The sequence below is a fragment of the Salvelinus alpinus genome, chromosome 10 (assembly GCF_045679555.1).
Source record: "Salvelinus alpinus chromosome 10, SLU_Salpinus.1, whole genome shotgun sequence".
Lineage (NCBI taxonomy): Eukaryota > Metazoa > Chordata > Actinopteri > Salmoniformes > Salmonidae > Salvelinus > Salvelinus alpinus.
In genome coordinates, this window is record NC_092095.1 from 54,210,591 (window position 1) to 54,226,037 (window position 15,447).

Sequence of the window (15,447 nt, forward strand, 5' to 3'; positions counted from 1 at the left end):
AAAGTTATGAAAACATCAAAAGAAAGATGCCCAGGGTCCCTTCTCATCTGCGTGAACGTGCCTTGGGTATGCTGCAAGGAGGCATGAGGACTGCAGATGTGGCCAGGGCAATAAATTGCAATGTCCGTACTATGAGACGCCTAAGACAGCGCTACAGGGAGACAGGATGGAAAGCTGATCGTCCTCGCAGTGTCAGACCACGTGTAACAACACCTGCAAATAATCGGTACATGCGAACATCAAACCTTCGGAACAGGTACAGGATGGCAACAACAACTGCCCGAGTTACACCAGGAACGCACAATCCCGCCATCAGTGCTCAGACTGTCCGCAATAGGCTGAGAGAGGCTGGGCTGAGGGCTTGTAGGCCTGTTGTAAGGCTTGTCCTCACCAGACATGACCGGCAACAACGTCACCTATGCGCACAAACCCACCGTCTCTGGACCAGACAGGACTATCAAAAAGTGCTCTTCACTGACGAGTCACGGTTTTGTCTCACCAGGGGTGATGGAGGGTCCATCATGGTCTGGGGGCGGTGTGTCACAGCATCATCGGACTGAGCTTGTTGTCTCAACGCTGTGTGTTACAGAGAAGACATCCTCCTCCCTCGTGTGGTACCCTTCCTGCAGGCTCATCCACCAGCCATACTGCTCGTTCTTTGCGTGATTTCCTGCAAGACAGGAATGTCAGTGTTCTGCCATGGCCAGCGAAGAGCTCGGATCTCAATCCCATTGAGCAGGTCAGGGGGTGGAGGGTGAGGGCCATTCCCCCCCAGAAATGTCCGGGAACTTGCAGGTGCCCTGGTGGAAGAGTGGGGTAACATCTGACAGCAAGAACTGGCAAATCTGGTGCAGTCCATGAGGAGGAGATGAACTACAGTACTTAATGCAGCTGGTGGCCACAGCAGATACTGACTGTTACTTTTAATTTTGACCCCCCACTTTGTTCAGGGACACATTATTCCATTGCTGTTAGTCACATGTCTGTGGAACTTGTTCAGTTGATGTCTCAGTTATTTATTTACACATGTTAAGTTTGCTGACAATAAGTTGACAGTGAGAGGACGTTTCTTTTTTTGCTGAGTTTATTACAACCCTATCGCTGCAAATACAGTAGGGCATTGAGGTGGTTTATTGTGCTTACCCAATGATAATGCACTAAGTCACAGATTCGGCACATCATGAAATACATTGAGGCAAAACATTTGACAGTAGCCTAGTTGTGAAATAGAAGTCAGTTGATTGGACAATATATAGGCCCATGTAGTCTGTGTCTTTTAATGTAGTCATCTTGGTTTTCATTTGAAGCATTATTTTATCCTTGTTTGTAACAATTGCAAATACTTTGTATTTGTACTCAACTTCATTCTGAAGTTATCAGGAGTCAGTCACAAAGATAGCCTAGTTAAGGGGAGAAAGCATCTAACGATGCACTTTCAGTGCTCTACGAGTGGTCTGAAACACTCCTAGATTTGCAAAGGTTTTTAAGAGCCACGTTGCTAATGAAGGCTCTGGGAAACAGCTCGGCTACGGAGGATGCATCGTAAGAAGGTTCTAACGATGATCTTAACGCTATGTAGGCTTTGGAAAACGAGGCCCAGGTCAGGGAGAGGTAGCAGGCGGTTGGACTCCAAGCTGCCATGCGTCGCCTTTGGTATTTTTTTTGTATTGTTATTGAGCTTCGTTGTTAGTGATATTAAGGTAAAGAGTAATGGTTGTTGCTTGTCAACTTGGAGACCAACCAGGTGAAGCTGGTTTGTATTGTATTTCCTGCTGTGTACTCTTAAGCATATAGTTTACATTTGTCTAGAGCCTTACTGTTTAGTAGTTGTACTTATTGTGATTTAACTTTGCAACTTTTGTAATGCTTCCTCGCTTTTGCTGTGCTAGTTTGCTGTGTATCCACTGAACCTAACCTGAGTGCTGTGTATTCGCTAGAAACCTACCATGTTCTGTGCTATACCTATTTAACTTTGGCATGTATCGAACCCACACAACTTCAATTCAATACGTCTACTAGATTTTGTGAACCCCTCAAGCAATGTTCCTATTTTATTGAAACTGTAATAACATTGTAATGACCACGGAATAAACAACCTATTTTGTAATTCTGTGGTTGACGTGTTACCATGGTTGTGTTCAAGTCTACATTGGCCCTGCCCTGTCATTGCAACCTGTGGGCGTTATGCAGCTTTTCTCATTTCAGGGTTTCCCAAACCAACTCACCATCAAGCTTTGATTGTTTGGACTGACTAAATCCTGGTCTATTTAATAGTGGGATGAAGTGAGGGCAGTACAAGTACCTCTGACACAGTGAGTCACCCACTTTTTTAAGATGGAACGAGTGCTTTTTTTTCTTTATAAGAAAATAATACGTCACGTTATTTGTTACTCCAAAATACCAAATTTGAACAGAAAAGCAAGACTGGGTACATACCGTGCTGTTCTGTATGCCTTTACAGAATGCACTGATACAACTGCGTTTCATTGGATAAACTCTGGTTGCCAAGGTGACAAACTATGATTATGGCAATTTGGCCTCACTTCGTACCAGTCGGTCAAGCACTGGGATTTTGCGGTTCAGTCCAACATCCATCGACAGGGGTGACAGTTAAAATCCGAGATGCAAGGTCAATTACATAATCACTGGGTCAGTTTGGATGTTCGGAAGCTGTCCTTCTCAGCAATAAGGCCTTGATACTATTTTGGCTGAACACACTTTTCCAGGGCTTTTTTGGAGCCTTTCTGCAAGCCTTTGTTTGAGTCTGTTCGTTTTGTAGTCAATGGTCCAAAAAGTGTATTGATTAGCAATATGATGTTGTGTGCAGTTTAATAGAACTCTTCCAGTCTGCAGTTCAAAACTTGTGAATAGACTCCTGAGGTACAGGCCTTCATTGAAAGCATATAATATTGTGCCTGGTAAACGATATTGATTTCAAGTGTATTTATTGGCATTATGATCTTTTGTTCCATTTGGTAGAACTTTTCCAGTGTCTAAATCGAAACTGGTAAAAAGGACTTCTGCGGTATAGTCCTTCATTGAGATCAATCAGAATTAAATGGGCCACATTAAGTGACCCACCAGCTGGACCAAGAGCACTGCGATTCAGTGTTTTACCAGAGACACACTGCACATCTTCTCCAATTCATCTACTCTCATGCTAACTGTCCCCTAATTGATCCGTTAGCTGCAAAGTGGTGGCAAGCAGGTGGACGGCCCCATTCCAGAGATAAAGTTAAAACCACCGGGTAAAAAGATGAATCTGTAGCAATGAGCACTATACGGACAAAACGCAAATGCATCATTGTAACGTGACATTTTTGTGGGACATAACGGTTAACACGGAGTGACAGAATTATAAATCATATACACCGTGATACATCTCGACTGGCATGACAGTAAGTCCTGAGAATCAGCGAATCATTGTCCTGACTCTCCCTTGGCAAACCAGAAGTCTCAGTAATTATAATCTTACTGGACACTTTATTTCTCCCCTCCACAGGAATCTGCAGCGACAAGATAAGTGTAGGGCCTTGTAATTGTACGCTGCCTTAGTCTTTCCAGCCCTCTGATAATGAGTTTGTGAAAGCCTTTTGCTCATTAAGCCGCTTTTGTTTTTTATTGGTGTGGGTTGACTATTTTTCAGGAGAATCCCCGGGTTTTAATGTCATTCTATAAACAGAGCAGTTGCTATTCTTCCCGAGCCCTTGTCCTTAGAAATCAAGAGTTATGTATGTGGCCATAAAAGGCCTCCATATTTACCACAACCCAATCTGACGCACTTACGATAACGGAAACTCATTGGAAACTTTCCTAAATTCTTAAAGTAGACAGTCCAAGTGGCGCTCAATAATGATGATGTTCAGACATATTTATAATACTAACACAAAAGAGAAAATAACACAAAGTCCCTCAATAGTATGGCAAACAGAACTCATTAGTTTTCGTTCCTAAATTGGGCAGTTGTGAAATTGTGTCTGCGAAGCCTATTCATTTATGAGCATAATAAAATCGGTGAGATTTCCTAGAAGTAAAGAAGATGAAATGAGTCTTTGCTGAAAGGCAGAGTGACTGTGAGTTATTTGCACTTATTTCTAATCCTCCTGGTTTGGGATGATATGTCGTAGCTGTCACGTGTGCTCCCTCTCTGGCCTTCTAGGTCACCAGGCCGCTCGTTAGGGCGCATACCTGTCACCAGTGTTACGCGCATAATGACACTCACCTGGACTCCATCACATCCTTGATTACCTGCCCTATATATGTCACTCCCTTTGGTTTCTTCCCCAGTCGCCATTGTTCCTGTATCATGTCGGTGCTCTGTTTGTGTTTCTTGTTGAGTTCATTTATTAATTAAATGTATTCACTCCCTGAACTTGCTTCCCGACTCTCAGCGTACATCGCTACAGTAACAAGTCCAGCAGGCTTGGAATACTAAGTGAAAGGATTTCTAAAGGGGATCTGTGGATAAAGGTTCAGATTTGCAGCACCTCTGTTACAGGTGTAATGCTGAAAGCAACGTCCTGCCAAGAGTTCATGACAGGAAAGGCTTCATCATCTCTTCCTGTTTGAAACAGCGCCCTAATCTTTTACAGTGACACCGACTCTTCTGACTGTGGTTTGGCCCCTGTTAGCTGCCTCTTTCTTCCTGTTATGTGGTAGGCCCAGGCGCCAGTCTGCAGTATGGAGTGGCTATGGCAGCTAGTGTAGGAACTCAGGCTACAGCAGCATCAATCCCGAGCAAACAAGATTAAAGCCATGAGTCATCATTTGGGCCACGGGTGCGGTGACCAAAGACCCAGGCCCCCAGTCTATTTCTCTCATCCGGGGGAAGAGAATAGCCAATCCCATTTCTCTCATCTCTCAGTCTCTTTGAGGTTCAGTAGAGAGGGTAAGCATGACCAATCGCACACAGCTAACCCCCCCCATCCCCCTTATCTCTCCCCTCTCCGCCTGCCTCCACTCCTATCCCTTGCCCTGGGCTTCGAATGTAATTGCAGCTACTTTTGGGAGGGCTCATCAGCAGAAAATGCAGGGGATTTTGAGAAGGGGGGTATATTTGATAGAAAGAGAGTGAAGGGAGCAGAGGAAAAGAAAGTTATGTCTGAAAGGTTTGGCGTTTTTCAAAATGTCAAGCTGAATTTCTCATTTGAAGCAATGGATGTAATGGCTTTGGTAGGAAATGACTCCCAATTACTTTATTTCAGCCAGATGCACTTATAGCGGTCATTTAAGCCTCAGATCTTATGCTGCCTGTCAAAAGCTGAAAACAACACAACCATTCACTATAGACTGGAAGGACTGGAATACTGCCACTGTCCTGCAGATAATTACAATTTATGTAATAATCTGATAAATACTGTATATATGCAATATGAGTGACGGAACTTGTGCACAACTCAAAATAGAGGAAAATGTTTCCTGTAATGTCTCATTAAAATGGTATGTTAAAATGTGTACATAGACATGTGGTCTCATATCTCAATCTGGCTCATTGGTAAACACAACTGAAGTTAATAATTCCACTATCTGCTCTCTCCTAAATTCAATTAAATCCACTGACTTGTAGTCAGCTAAACATCTCCACCCCCAAAAAACAGCATACACGCGGTGAGAGGCTTACTTTGAAATAAAATACATTGTCTGTAGGAAATGGTTTGATCAGCCATGTCAAATACCAGTGGTGTAAGGTACTTAAATACAAAAAATACTTTAAAGCACTACTTAAGTCTTTTTTGTGGGTATCTGTACTTTACTATATATATTTTTGACTACTTTTACTTTTACTTCACTACATTCCTAAAGAAAATAATGTACTTTTTACTCCATACATTTTCCCTGACACCCAAAACTACTCGTTACATTTCGAATGCATTTCGAAAGCAGGACAGGAAAAAGGTCCTATTCACACACATCAAGAGAACATCCCTGGTCATCCCTACTGCCTCTGATCTGGCAGAGTCGCTAAACACAAATACTTAGTTTGTAAATTAGTTTTGGAGTGTGCCCCTGGCTATCCTTAAAGTACAAAAACTAAACAATTGTGCCGTCTGGTTTGCTTAATATAAGGAATGCGAAATGATTTTATACCTTTACTTTTGATACTTAAGTATATTTTAGCAATTTATATTTACTTTTTGAAACCTAAATATATTTAAAACCAAATGCTTTTAGACTTTTACTCAAGTAGAATTTTACTGGGTGACTTTCACTTTTACTTCAGTAATTTTCTATTAAGGTATCTTTACTTTTACTCAAGTATGACTATTTGGTACTTTTCCCACCACTGTCAAATACTGATCTGAGATCTGAAGGGCACCAGGCCTGGGGAGTGGAGCTGATTCATCTTTGCTCCAATTCAAATAGCGAACTCTTTCCTCAGAGGTTCCACTGCGCATACATCACACACACACAGTTCACAGATCTCACAGAGTGGCCCGGGTCACTGAAATCAGCCCTGGTTGTGCCACAGGGCCAACTCTTTCCCTGCTGCTCAGACCCACATATTAAAGGAGCTCTGTTGACTTTGATGTCCAGTTCCAGACCTGTATTTGGTGTGTTTGAGAAGAGATACTGTAATGAGGGCTCGTCACAAGGACATTTTTGCCTGGTTGAGGAGGAGAAAGCGAGACACAAATACATGAGAGAATCTTCCAAATAAACTGTGCAGAATCTTTCCATGTTCAAACACGTGTGTGTGTGTGTGTGTGTGTGTGTGTGTGTGTGTGTGTGTGTGTGTGTGTGTGTGTGTGTGTGTGTGTGTGTGTGTGTGTGTGTGTGTGTGTGTGTGTGTGTGTGTGTGTGTGTGTGTGCTCGTGTGTGTGTGTACAGTGTGTGTACAGTGTGTGTACAGTGTGTGTACAGTGTGTGTACAGTGTGTGTGTGTGTCTCTTCTGGTACCCCTTCTGTTTGACTGCTTTTCAAAGGTGGATGTGTTCTTTATTCTGTCTTTGCTCACGCACCGGCCACAATCTGGTCATTCCAATTACTGAGGAACTGCAAATCATCTCATCGTATATCTAACAATAACAAACGGAGGTGTGACGGAGGAGGTTCAGAACCACGGACAGCACCACAAAATCCTGACTGCCGATTCTCAATGTTCACGGCCCCTTTTCACAAAGAATCTCAGAGTAGGAGTGCTGATCTAGGATCAGGTCCCCTCTGTCTTTATAACATCGTTCATTATTATCTAAAAGGCCAAACTGATCCAAGTATACAGTCATTATGTTTCCTGATTATGTGTCATCACCTGCTTCAACAGAGTAAAGTCATGTCTCATGACTTCTCCAGTACTTTCCATATACTCAAGGCATATTAGCCATGCTGAATCTCCTATATCAAATGTATTTGAAACAGAGAGCCATTTACCATCAACAATTTCAACAGTCGCTCATCAACTGGTGTTCAAGACGTGGATACATATTGCAGCAACAGTTATCTTGTTCTCTGCAAAGTCCTGAAGAGTCACCGTATGAAGAGTCTCTTGCTTTTCCCAGAGTTACACATCAGTACAGCGTCTCGAATCCATAGAGGGTTTCTCTCCCTCGGTTGTTTATAATTCATAATTCATCTGAAAGTTGCTCAACGCCTTCATTTTGGGCCCTTCCTGCCTCACTTCTTCCTTCCTTCTCTCTCCTTATCCTTCTATCCCACTTTCTTTCTCTGTTTCTATCGTAGAATCACATTTCTATTTCTGTCTTACACTCTGTCTCACTCTTCTCCCTCTCCTGCGTGTTTGACTGGGTCATATTTGCATTTTACAAATTGTACCGGTGTTCCTTTGCCACACACACACACACACACACACACACACACACACACACACACACACACACACACACACACACACACACACACACACACACACACACACACACACACACACACACACACACACACATACTTACATACACACACAGCCCATCCTCCATTGCCTGCGTCAGATGCCCCAGTCTCCCTTCTCACCTACACAGTGATCTTCTCACGTCAACTCCCCTTCCCTCCGCGGGCGGCCTACTTCCTGGTTCCCTCCAGTCATGCCTGACGTATTTAGTCTTGTGGAAATATTAGCCCATTCCCTGCTTTAACTGCCAAGGATTATTCTCCAACGGTGTTCATTTTGAAATGAGAATTAACGTTACATTTTTAAAAGGACCCAAATCCCACTTTGCTATTTACATTTTTCTTTGAATTCGGTAGTCCTATTTGACTCTGAAGTGCGTGCCAAATTAAAACATGTCTCAAGAGAAAAAAGTCCTAAATAAAATACCTACGAAGAAAATTAAAGCTCTGACCTCTTGAGAGGTGTGTTATGTTAGAACAAACTGTTCTGACAGGAAAACGGAGCAACTGTATCATGCTGATTGGCTAGACCCGGGGTTTTGGTACTACATAGGCAGTCCCCAGAAGACAGAAGAAGTGAGCACGTCCTCAGCCCAATTAACACACATCATTTCCAAACAGCTTCTTTTCAAATACTACTACAGCTAAAGTCCCCCCCCCCCCCCCATAGTTTAACAGAAAATAACAGGATGTTTCGTTAGTGCCAAGTTCTGGTGACGTTCGCCTGCTAATGAAGACCAATTAGCTGGTGAGGAGGAGGACATGTGACGTCGGGTACCCACATGTTCAACTCCAATTTAAGACACTTTGCTACGGAGACTGAGTGCCGTAGTTATTTCTCTCAGTGTTGCCCATTTAAAAACCATTTGTGCCTATAATTACATATAAAATGGATACTTTGTATTGAAAGTGCATAGAAACAGTCATGACAAAAACAATATAGCATTATAGTCCTGGGTAGTGGTTGCACTTCCTCATTTCAGGTCATTTTAAAACACGGCTTGAAAATGCACAACCACAAACTATACGTTCACTCTCATCTTAGACTCTCCTTGATGCTTTGAACTTTCTCCCCAAGCAAATGCTTCTCCCTTTCAGGTCATACCCAGACATAAAATAAGTGAATTTCACCATGCCACAGACAAATAGACAGATGGATATCCTCTGCCATGCTCCACAGTCTACAGAGACTGAGATATACCAGCACAACACTGTGAGAGCCAGTGTGGGTTCTTTGTTAAATTTTCTCACTCACTCCCCTCTTTCTCTTTCAATTTTTTTTCTCTTTTCTACTAGCTGGATGACCTACAGAGCTGGCAGGCTTTGAGCAAGAGGGAAGTCAATCAGGATTGGAACAGAGAGGATCCTGGGGCATGGAGACAGCGCTGTGGTGTATAGAGCGGTGAGCGGGCGCCCATGTGCCAACTTTTTCCTCCAGCGGGGGGTTGTCAGCACAGGTTAGCCCGACACAGGAGTCGGTTTCAGAGGTTGCTTAGGCAATGAGGTGGAAGAAACTCCGTTGTAAAGAAAGACAGCGAAAGTGACTTTGGGGTGTTGACAAGCTCACGCAAAGTGTGGAGGAGGAGAAATCTGCCAGGGGTCTCAAGAGACATTTTATATTGACCTACTACCAGGACTAACAATATTTATAATCACCTTGGGAACTTAAGTTGGTTTTTTTTCAGGCGCAGTGTGCCAGAACAAAGTTATCTAACAAATGAGTTATAGTCTACCAGTCATGGGGGAATAAAAAAAATGCATGGAAGACCAGTCTTTTCTATTCCAGAAGGTTCAAATGAAATTGTATTTGTAACATGCGCCGAATACAACAGGTGTAGACCTTACCGTGAAATGCTTACTTACAAGCCCTTAACCAACAATGCAGTTCAAGAAATAGAGTTAAGAAAATATTTGCTAAATAAATTGAAGTAAAAAATCTAATAAAAAGTAACACAATGAAATAACGATAACTAGGCTTTATACAAGGGGTACCGGTACCGAGTCAATATGCGGGAGTATAGGTGAGTCAAGGTAATTTGTACATGTTCAGAAGAGTGTGTTGTCATTCGACATTAAAGAGAGAGGTTCCACTGAACTGGAAAATTGCAAATAAGTGAAGAACATTCAAAGACACATGAAGAGAGCAGGAATGAAGGTAGAAAGTCAAGGGTGTAGATGAGGAAGGAGGAATATTTTCACCCTGATGGGTTATTTTTTGTCTGATGAACCCTTATCCTCCTCCCCATGTCTTTGGCTGCCGGGGAGGAGGCTACTGTGAGAGCCAGAGAGAGGCAGTGATTCAGAAAGTGCTAAGTGATCTAAATTCCTGGGCTTATGTCACGGAGGGAGGGAGGATGAACGTGGCGGCGAGTAGCGTTTAATCAGGAGTTCACCTCTCACTCATAGAGACTCACAGGTGTTGGGAGATTGGGAGAGGCTTGTGTGTGTGTTGTCGCTCTTGATCTTAACCAGCTGTGAGGAATGGCGACGGCGTGGCCATCCTTACTCATCAGATAAAAGGAGGACCTGGCCTGGGCAATGGAGGCTGCTAAGGGGAGGACGGCTCATAATACTGTCTGGAATGGAGTCAATGGAATGTTATCCAACGCGTGATTGATACCATTCCATTTACTACATTCAAGGCATTATTGCGAGCTGTCCTCTCCTCAGCAGCCTCCACTTGGCATGGAGTTTGTCCTAATATTCTAGGATGGCTCATAAACTGTTATGATGAAATCAAGTGACGTGCCCCACTAAATGTGGTATCTTATACATTTTACTGCTATGACGGGGACTAAAATGTAGAAAAACATTTGCATGGAATGTACATTTTCCAACACATCATATCAAATAACAATGCCAGTTGAATGATCACTCGTCAACATTAAGAGCAGTACACTTTTTATTTGTAGTCCCCTCATGCAGAACATTTCTCAGTCTTCATTGTGAGTCTTCAAAGTGCCCGCACAAGTTGTGTGGAGGCAGTTAACTTCTAATTATGGGGACATCGCAGAAACATTTACACTGATAAAGTGTCACTCAACAAACGTGTGGGTGGTCAGGCTATTAGAACACAATAGTCTTCCCACCATCAGCACCACTCCTCCAGACAACAATGCTATGTAGGTAGAAGCTCCTCGAACCTTCGAGAGGAGAGCGACTGAGAGTCCTGAAAGTACTGGAGGAAGCACCGTGCTGTGGTAATCAAACGACTCCATCCAATCCTGGAGATCGGTACTTTAAGACTTCCTCAGGCGGTCACACAAACTGCTGACGCGGACAAACACCGCTCTGTCAGCTATTGTAGAAGAACACAGACTTCCTCCCAGACAGACATACAGCTGCTGCTGCTGCTGCTGCTGCTGCTGTTGTTGGGTTGCACTCTCATTTGCAATAGAAAGAAGGAGTAAGAGATGCCTTTTTATTTCAGGACTCCATAATATTCCATGTTTCGGCCTACGGGCACTTTACATCCATTAAAAGGAAGTAGTTATCTTTCATGTGTGCACGCATGACCGTAAGTCACTTTTGGATAAAAGCGTCTGCTAAATGGCATGTATTATATTATATATTCTGCTGGAAGAGAACTTTTATAAATATTATTCCATTAGTGTGCTACAACCACTTGGTGAGATGAGGCCTGAGGAAGTAAATGTGTCACAGCATCCTTTCGGTATTTGTCTTATACGCTGGTGGAACGGTTCACTTGTTCTGCCCTGTAAAGTTGATCCTCCCGTCGGGGGTCTTCACACTCATCATATTTTCTAAACAGGTTCTCACACACCCACAACTAATCACCCATGCTCCGAAAACAAATATTAATATCTAATATTATTCTTTTGTTCTATTGAGTGAATAATGCATACACCAGCTAAGTTCATTATCTTCAAGGGTGGCCTCTTAATGTATGAATAAAATCAATGATAATGCCAAATCTTTGCTTATGTACGCTATTTATGAGCATGCTGAATGTCGTGAAAGTGCATGATATATCATGACTGGTACGATAAATTATTATTATTTAAACAAGCAATTGAATGTTGGAAAAATGTACACATTGGCTGGCATTGTAAGCGCGTTGCCATGGCTTTTACCTACAAAGCAATGGTATTGAATTGGAGGAGGAGGGACTGTGAGTGGTGTTTAGCACTTCTAAAGTCAAGATAATGTTAGCGTCAGCATAAAGCCTCAGACACCAAGGCTAACTGAAAAAAACAGCAAACACACACCCCTGTCAGAAAAAATGAAATGGCTGTTCAATACACTTCCTTTTATTATCTGTTTTTGCCATCAAGGTGTTGTTTACAAGACAGCTCCTTATTGTATTTCCTGATCTTATCCTTTGGCCCTCTTTCATTTCCTTGTACAGCTTTTCATTTAGCCTTGCTGGGAGTGAACGCAGCAACTCCTCTGCCAAGACCAGTCAGAGCCACGCGCTAAGCATCCCATAGCAAACTGACGCTTTTTCTCCTCTTTTTTTGCTCTCTTTTTTGCCCTCTTCCCCCCCCCCTCGACTGATAGCTAGAGGAATGGTTTCTCCAAGGAAATACAGGAGCTGCCAAATAATTCATTGAATTTGTATTTCAATTGATCCCTTAGAGGCTGATGTGGTTGGTTGGTGCTGGAGGTTCGCGGAGGAAGAGGGGGAGGAGGGTAGAGAGCCAAGGTTAATATGAAAGGCCAGTTCTGGTTGTCAGGGGATTCTGGTGGAAAATAATACAGCAAAGTCTCAATGTGAATAGTTTCCACTCCATTCTGCTTCCTCCCATGCCAATCTGCTTCTATAAAAAAGTTGGTACGGGAGGAGAATGAGGGGTTTTATTGGGTGCTAGGGTTGAGACTAAAGGACTATAAATAGCCAGTTAAGCTTACAATTCCAGATTTAAGGGTTTAAGATTACTCACGGTATCCTTACACCCCCCTTTCTTTCCATGGAATCACACTGTGTGTGAGAGCGGGGAGGTGTGTCAATGAAAAATCATATGCGCATCACTTAATGTAAGGATAAGGTGTTGGACAGAGAGGTGCACAGGAGCATGTCAGGGAGAATAGTGTTTGGCAGTGTCCTCAGTGTTCGGCATACGTCTCAATCGGAGTGCATCTTTGTCGAGGCTGAAAAGGTGGAGAGCCTATGTCTATGTTGCAGTGCTTCCTAAAAGTGGACCTTTTGTCATCCGACACATTTGATCATTACAGAGATGAATGCTGGCCTTTGCCATGGTCTAGTGATCACTCCCCCGCTGTAATAGCTGCACAGTGGAACGAGATTAATCCAGCCATCGATTTTGAACTGCTGGTCTCCGCTGCTCGACCTTTGGTCCAACCATTAGGTTTGCATTTCACAAAGAGTCCATGGGCACATTCACTTACCTTTGACAGAGCATCTAACAGGGGAGACTAACAAACTATTGATCCCTAATACCCCATCTGCATATTGTCGATTCATGGCACTGTTGTGATAAGCGCTTTCATCTGTTTCGATACCTTTTTATATTCATTAAAAAATATAATTCAACTGTAGACAGAACTCTACACCTACAGTGAGAATATACAGTGTGAGGAAGTCGAATCCCAATGGCATTTCACAGGATCTCAGCTTTAGATCCCCATGAATTAGTGATAAGCGCTTTCATCTGTTTTGATATCTTTTATATTAATTCAAAATATCATTCAACTGTAGACAGAACTATACACCTATAGTGGGAATATACAGTAAGAGGAAGTCGAATCCCAATGGCATTTCACAGGATCTCAGCTTTAGATCCCCATGAATTATCCCCACCCCTAAAAAGAAAGTCTGAGATTAAAAGTCTTCAAACTCGTCCAGGCAGAGGGGTGGAGAAATGGACTCGGGGTGGAAATCGGCTTGCACCTCCCTTCTGTAGATTTGGCAGGACTACAAAGGGCCACCTGTGAGGCTCTGAAATCCCCTCTCTGTGCTCTAGAGTGTGAGTGGGCCGCTGTTAGCAGCTCACTCCAATTCTACAGGTTGATTGAAGGAGTGATGCCTTGAATCCCCCGTTGTATTGCTGGCTGACTATTCCTACGAAGTGCTTTAAAGTATCCTCCTCAGGACCCCTGGAATTCCCTGTCAATCTACAGATCAGACATGGTGAGAAGAATATCAGAGACTATGGTAAAACATGCATAATCACACACACACACACACACACACACACACACACACACACACACACACACACACACACACACACACACACACACACAAACACACATGCACACTCACACAGAGGAACACACACACACACACACTGAATTTGTACACATACATAAACAGGCACACACACACGTACACACAATTGTGTTTTTTTGTGTGTTTTTTTTTACACTTGTGTTTTAATCAGGTCAGGTTTTGCACCACCAGAAGGTAAAATCTTTCCTTTGTTCATTAGTCATTATTAATTAATGGACAACCTTTTACTGCACTTCTAAGACTACAAATGATTGAATTAACGTTTAGAGATGTAGTCTAGTTGTCTCTATCTCCTGCTCAGTATCTGCAGAGCAGTTAGCCCAGTTAGTGTACACCCCAATGATACAATGTATAGATAGTATCAATGCTATTTGGTTGCAGTCTTCTGTAGCGAATGTAGCTGGATTGCATTGCTTTGCATCAGATTTCATTTCATTCAAGGTGTGCAATGGAGAATCTCTCGACTGACGCTCGTCTCACTGGAGCCGTGCTGACCCATAAAATCACAACGCCAAATGGATATTAAACTTAGCCAACATCCCCAGGTTGTTTGTGTCACTCCGGTATGCATTCAGCACACTAACTGCCGGGAGTGAATGTGGACGTTCATCTCCTAAAAGACATGATTTCGCCTGCTGCCCCCAGGAAGTAGAAAACATGGAGGGTTGTGAATTTGGAACGGGTTGAGGGAGGCGTAGAGTAAAAACATGGTGGAAATGTATTTTCTGACAAAAATCCACACCGGTCTCGGTTTGGAGTAAGAATGGGCGACATGGAGAGCATACATGACCAACCAAATGAGAATGAAGTATTGTTTTGCATTGTCTTGCAGGAGCTTTGTCTCTGCTGCCTCTGTTCGGTGTTCACTCTCTGCACGACAGTGTTGCAGAGGTAGAAATGAGGCCCCATGAGGCGCCAAGCCAGGTTTTCCCAGTCCACTATGCATCCACTTGGGTTCATTCATGTGTCCACAGCACCCTCTGGTGTTCGGATGTAAAAATTGTATCATTCCCATTCACCTCACAACTCACCTGGTAAGAACATTTATTTTAATCTTGCCTATCATCAAGAAGAGTTAAGGGATGTTATATCAAAGCGAATCAATATGCTGCGTTTATTTTTTTATTTAGAAAATGTAAATTTTTCGTCCCCTGAAGAGAGATATTTATGCAAGTCATTCCTCCTCAATGGCAAACTCCAGAGGAGTATTGAAGAGAAATAATCTTCTTGATGTCAAAATCAAGTATATGTCTGAAAAAGGGTAATATTTGCATAACTTCCAGATGTATTTAAAGATATTGCTTTCACGCGTCGTTGGGATCACACTGCCTGCCCTCCAGGACATCTACAGCACCCGGTGTCACAGGAAGGCCAAGAAGATCATCAAGGAC